The sequence below is a fragment of the Hesperophylax consimilis genome, chromosome 20, assembly GCF_061612785.1.
Source record: "Hesperophylax consimilis isolate HC1 chromosome 20, BYU_Hcon_1.0, whole genome shotgun sequence".
NCBI lineage: Eukaryota > Metazoa > Arthropoda > Insecta > Trichoptera > Limnephilidae > Hesperophylax > Hesperophylax consimilis.
In genome coordinates this window covers 577,624-583,521 of record NC_142855.1, presented here as the reverse complement: position 1 = coordinate 583,521, position 5,898 = coordinate 577,624, and the positions used below count along the sequence as shown (strand labels likewise).

The 5,898-nt window shown below is 33.5% G+C and overlaps 1 non-coding gene across 1 annotated transcript; it reads left to right on the top strand.

Annotated features, from left to right (window-relative positions):
* The first annotated feature begins 1,916 nt into the window (after positions 1-1,916).
* Positions 1,917-1,990, top strand: TRNAS-UGA (transfer RNA serine (anticodon UGA)). Its single transcript has one exon. It is a non-coding gene; the product is annotated as a tRNA-Ser (tRNA).
* Positions 1,991-5,898: the final 3,908 nt, after the last annotated feature.

Sequence of the window (5,898 nt, the reverse complement as noted above, 5' to 3'; positions counted from 1 at the left end):
GGTTAACTGGACTAGTGATATGTTCCATCCCATTTTTCTTACAAAAAATTTCAAAATCCTCAGAACAAAAACATGTACCATTATCACTAACTAAAGTTGCTGGAAAACCAAATTGTGAAAATAACCTATGAAGTACTTCAATATTTTCTTTTGAAGACAGACTGTTTACTTCCAGACACTCGATCCACTTCGAAGAAGAGTCTACCACAACTAAAAAGTTTTTATTATGTAAGCTACCATGATCAATACGCACCCTGAACCATACTTCAGGTTCATGAGGCCATACTGCTAATGAACTCTTTTGTGATTCTGGTTTAATTTCTAAACAAACTCTACAATTTTCTGTTATTTTCTCCAAATCTTGATTAATTTTTGGCCACCAGACAAAGCTTTTATCAATGCCTTTAGTCTTAAAAACCCCTAAATGAGATCTGTGTAACATCTTTAAAACTTCTTGTCTTAATGACTCAGGAATAACAACTCTATGTTGATATAAAATACACCCATTTATCAATGACAATTCTAAGCTTTTTTCCCAGAAAACTCTAATAAAATTACCATTTTGTGCCTTTTTTACTGATGCTGGCCAACCCTCGATAAGAAATTGTTTTACTTGACTTAAAATTTCGTCCTTTTCGGTCTCCCTTCTTATCACGTCTAAAGACAAATTAAACCCGTTATTTTTAAAATAATTACTGTAACCAGACTCTATATTATCTTCACAGCTAACCTTTTCAATCGGACACCTGCTCAGAAAGTCTGAACAATTATTTTTCGACTTTACGTATTCAATCGTAAAATTGAACGATCCTAACATAACTGCATAACGTTGTAATCTTGACGCCGCAATTTTAGGAATTTCTCTATTCTGAACGAATATTCTGACCAAAGGCTGGTTATGTACAGCTAAAATAAATTCTCTGCCGTACAAATATTGATAAAACTTCTTCAATGAATTGTCAATCTGATGGACAGCCCTCTATTGCACTGAATCAAGGATGTTTATTAAGTATTGTGGAGCTCCAGCCCTGAGATGGATCCAATATTCAACTGTTAAGCGTACTTGAGGAATCTTCTAGCCCTGTACAAGTCAGTATTCATTTACACAAAAGTTTGCCTCGCTAAGACACAAGCGGACTCATTCACAGAACAGACTTGCTCGAAACTGGCGGGTTCTCGGTCTTAGATCTAACTTACCACAAGGGAGTCTCCAGTATTCAAAATTAACATTAATATGTGGTTAATACCTACATATAAAAAGATGTGATTTGTTTAGTTATATGAATAAACAAATATATATGAATAGCAATAATCTACGAAGTTGTCCTTCACTTCGAGAAGGTGGTGGTCAGTTATTGTAGATTTTTAGTAAACTGCGGTTTTATACAATTGAAAATTCGTTGAACAAATATTTATTTAAATATTGAAGACAATATTAGTGATTTCTAAACGAAAATCTGAAACAGAAAAATCAGGAAAGGAAACGGTCACATCTGGGACTCGAACCGAGGACCCTTGTCTTTCCGGGACAATGCTCTACCAACTGAGCTAATGGGACCCTATTCCCCTCGATCACTTTTAACTGTATCATACTTCGAATAAGAACTACTAACATTGTCTTCATTTTTTCACCGCACATTTTTATTGGCAACTATCTTTATGTATGATCGCAAGATTCAACCCGAACTAATTGCAATCCAGGCATTGCAATAAAAATCCATGGCAATAAAAATAAAAAAATAAGTAAAATAGGTTTATCTAAAAAGACGCTGTCTGGATTGCATTTAGTTCGGATTGAATCTTGCGATCATACATAAAGATAGTTGCCAATAAAAATGTGCGGTGAAAAAATGAAGACAATGTTAGTAGTTCTTATTCGAAGTATGATACAGTTAAAAGTGATCGAGGGGAATAGGGTCCCCTTTAGCTCAGTTGGTAGAGCATTGTCCCTGAAAGACAAGGGTCCTGGGTTCGAGTCCCAGATGTGACCGTTTCCTTTTCTGATTTTTCTGTTTCAGATTTTCGTTTAGAATTCACTAATATTGTCTTCAATATTTAAATATTACAATTTGAGGTTTTACTCAATATAGTTATTCCGAAAAAAAAATATTTATTTGATGTTTACAAAACCTTTTTAGAATAAACCATACAAATCTGGTTGCGGTACTCAATAACATTACAAATGAACTGATAACCTAAACCTTCTCAACCTTAACTTAATTTAACCTTAATTATGTTGGAAAAGTAAATCCTAAACTATACATATGTATTTATCGTTTACAGTTAACAAATCAGGTTTAAAGAAAAGAATATCGACATTCGTATCAAACCTTCAGTGGCTAACAACGTACCATTAAAATATGTCATTTGTCAAGCCATCCGGGATATTTTTAACGCATCTCTTAATAGAAACCTCTTGGAGTTAACAATGGGTTGTCAATCTGACGGACCGGCCTCTATTGCACTGAATCAAGTATGTTCATTAAAAGTTGTGGAGCTCCAGACCAGATTGTTTCGATTCGTGTTTTCGAATGAATTTTGACATCAAGATGTGCAAGAATCGATTTTTCAACAGAGCTTAGAGAACATGAGAATCATTTTGAATATAACAAAACAGAAAGACAGAATTATCGTTTACAAATAAAGGCGTCATCTTTGTTAGGTTCCAAATGAAATGTAAAATGCACCCAGATTAAGTATTCTTATTTTCTTATTGCGTGTTTTAAACTATGTTTATATAAGTTAAAAAACACGCTGTAATTTCCATGGAAGTCACGGCCGAAATGTATGAATTAAACATTAAATTTTTAGCCACTAAGCATCAGAATAAGAATTTGACAGCCGCTGGAGGGGTACAGTGCGATCTGTGTTTGTCGACTGAAGACGCTAAATGTTACCTCATCGGTATTTCAATATAGAAAACTGTGTGATGACGGTGCTCTGCATAAATAAACCACTAACTAGATTTATAACTCAGAGATTTTGTACGGTAAAAGTTTGTACACTATTTATACCCCACGAAGGACTTATTTAACGACTTCAAAGTACTCAACATAAAATCCTTATACGTCAAAACATATCCTTATACGTCAAAACATATCCTCCTACTATAAATTCAAACATACGAAAAAAAAATTTTTTGAATCGACCCATAATACAAGATATTCCAACAAATCCAATTATACTATTCCCCCAATAAAAACCTCAATGGCACAAAGACAATTTAACTTTCTTGCTCCAAAAATATTCAATAATTTAACGTTAGAAATAAAATCAATATCCAAATACGACAGTTTCAGGAAAGCGCTCGGGGATTTTTTGATGTGTGATTGTTATAGTGTTAGTAGCCTATTCCAAGTAGGATTTTATAAGATAATTACATTTAAATTTTCAAATAATCTCAATAATTTTAAAAATTTATATCGCAATTAACTCTTTATTTAAACGCCTACTCAGATAGAGGTGTATATATTGTTTATATGCGTGAGGATGCGTCATATGGGTGTACGTATACATGTGCTGTTATAGGTATATAGGTATGTCTGCTGCTATATACACATGTGTGCTTGCATGCACACATATTAAAAATTATATATATAACTATGTACATTTTTACAATCTAATGCTAATTTACTTCTTTCTCCTTTCTAATTTCTATCTTCTACTTTTTATTACAAGTTACTTTTTATTCAAGTTACTAATTTCATATGTTTACACTAGATTTCATATTTAATACAAAGTAATTACACTCAATTGGTCACCATGAAACAGGCAGCCGGCGCAAACAGGCGCCTAGTATGGGGATTCATTATATCTACTTTATGTAAATTTCAAAATAATGTAACATGTATTAAATAAATAAATAAATAAATACATAACAATACTACCTACTAACGTTTAACAGTTGATAAGCATTGGTTTCTGTAATTTTTCTGATTATCAATAAAAAATAGTATCCTAATTTATAACTCCGGTACCTAATCAATACAGTTTTTTCTCAATCTACAAAGTGAAATTATTTATCCGATATACTAGCGAGTGTCGTCACCGCGGAGATCTCTCAATGGTCATTAAATCTCCACCCGTACTGTTATTGGCTGAGTGTTTGAAATTAAACCAATCACGTTGACTATTATTATTTCTCTTAAAGACTCTCGATGGATTTAAGGGGATGGAAAATACATTGTTTGCAAGCTAGACGCAAGATTCAATGACTATATGGATCACTTAGAATTTATTATAAAGTCAGCGAAATTTTTATCTTCACAAATTGAAACTTTAAACACCAAGACTTTGACTTTGAGCAGTAAAACCGCCAAAATTGATTCTCTGGATTGCGATGTTATTCATTTGAAGGAAGTTATAAATAACGTAGATATGAAAATGAATCAACGAGAACAATTCGATAGACACTGTAATGTTGAAAATTACGGAGTTCCGATGTCAAGTGGTGAAAACCTTCCGGATATTATAATAAATTTATCCCAGAAAGTTGGGTACCAACTACAAAAAGGGGACATTGACTTCATTCTATGAATGCGACCTGAAGAGTGTGGCCAACGGCAGCTCCTAAAATCACATCCACACACACATCTACATCATATATAATCATTCGTCTTCTTCGGCGAGATTGCAAGGACGCTTTCTTGGCAGCTGCTCGTCGGCACCGGACCATGACTTTACCAAATATCGGCCTTGCAAGAGTAGCAAGCCGTATATTCATCAATGATCACCTTACGCCTTCTACCATGTTACTTATCAAGAAAGCCAGGGAACTTAAAACTGACAAAAATTATAAATACCTACCTGTGGACAAAAAACTATTAAATATTTATAAGAAAAAATGACGGTTCTCCTGTTATTCGAATTTCCTCTGAGGCAGATATAAACAAAATAGAATGACTCCTTTCAAAAATTCCAATCCAACAGAATCTTGGGACAGCAGGTAGTGAAATGTCGGATTGATAATAGACAAAAAGACGAAAAGATTCGTGTTTTCTTGAGTGCCTATTCCGGTAGATACTTTATTCGGTGTGATCACATAATATTTCAAATGATAAAACGTCTCCATCACTACACAAAAATTCTTTAAACAGAATTATGTTTTTAAATTTGAAGAAATTATCGGATTGGCTCATCAAATTAAAAAAAACGTTTTTCTCGAGGTTCCATGCATTCCCAACATTTTTCACACTTACCGTTGAAAAAATTCAGCACAAAAAACGTCAAATTGGTTTGATATGTCCCTAGGTATATACATGACTTGAATTCACAGTAAGACCAAAGCGAACAGGTGCTCCCGCATCTGTCTCTGTAATTTTACACGCAGATGGAGGCGGCAGTTCGAATTATTAGACCTTGAGTATTTAGTGAATAGTTTCACCGGTCCCGCAAAAAAATAAATTAGAAAGCCAACTTGGAAATACACCCATCAAATCGTAATCCGAAATGGGTGTATTGTTAACCCATATGTGCTCAACTTTATTTTTTTTTTGATTTTTCTTATTATATGTCCATTTTAGTATTCGATTAGACTTTAATAATGATGTAGTATACAATTTTTTGTTAAAATTTTATTTTTTTATTGAGAAATCGACCGCCCCAAAAATGGGGTGCTGGGCGCATTACCGAGCATAAAAAAATGTTAGGAAGTTGAGAATAAAAATGGAATTATAGTATAAAATGAATAAAACATATGTATAAAAAAGTATAATAATGAAAAAATCTTACAACTAAGCACAACATTCTATAAACTCTAAGTATGAAAATTGACAAAACAGTTTGTGTGACAACCAACATCACACTTCCTGCACTTCTTTGTCGTATTTTTGTGGCACTCGGCACAACGAATTTGTGTAAGACTTGATACTATCAAGTGCTCTACACCATCCAGCCTGA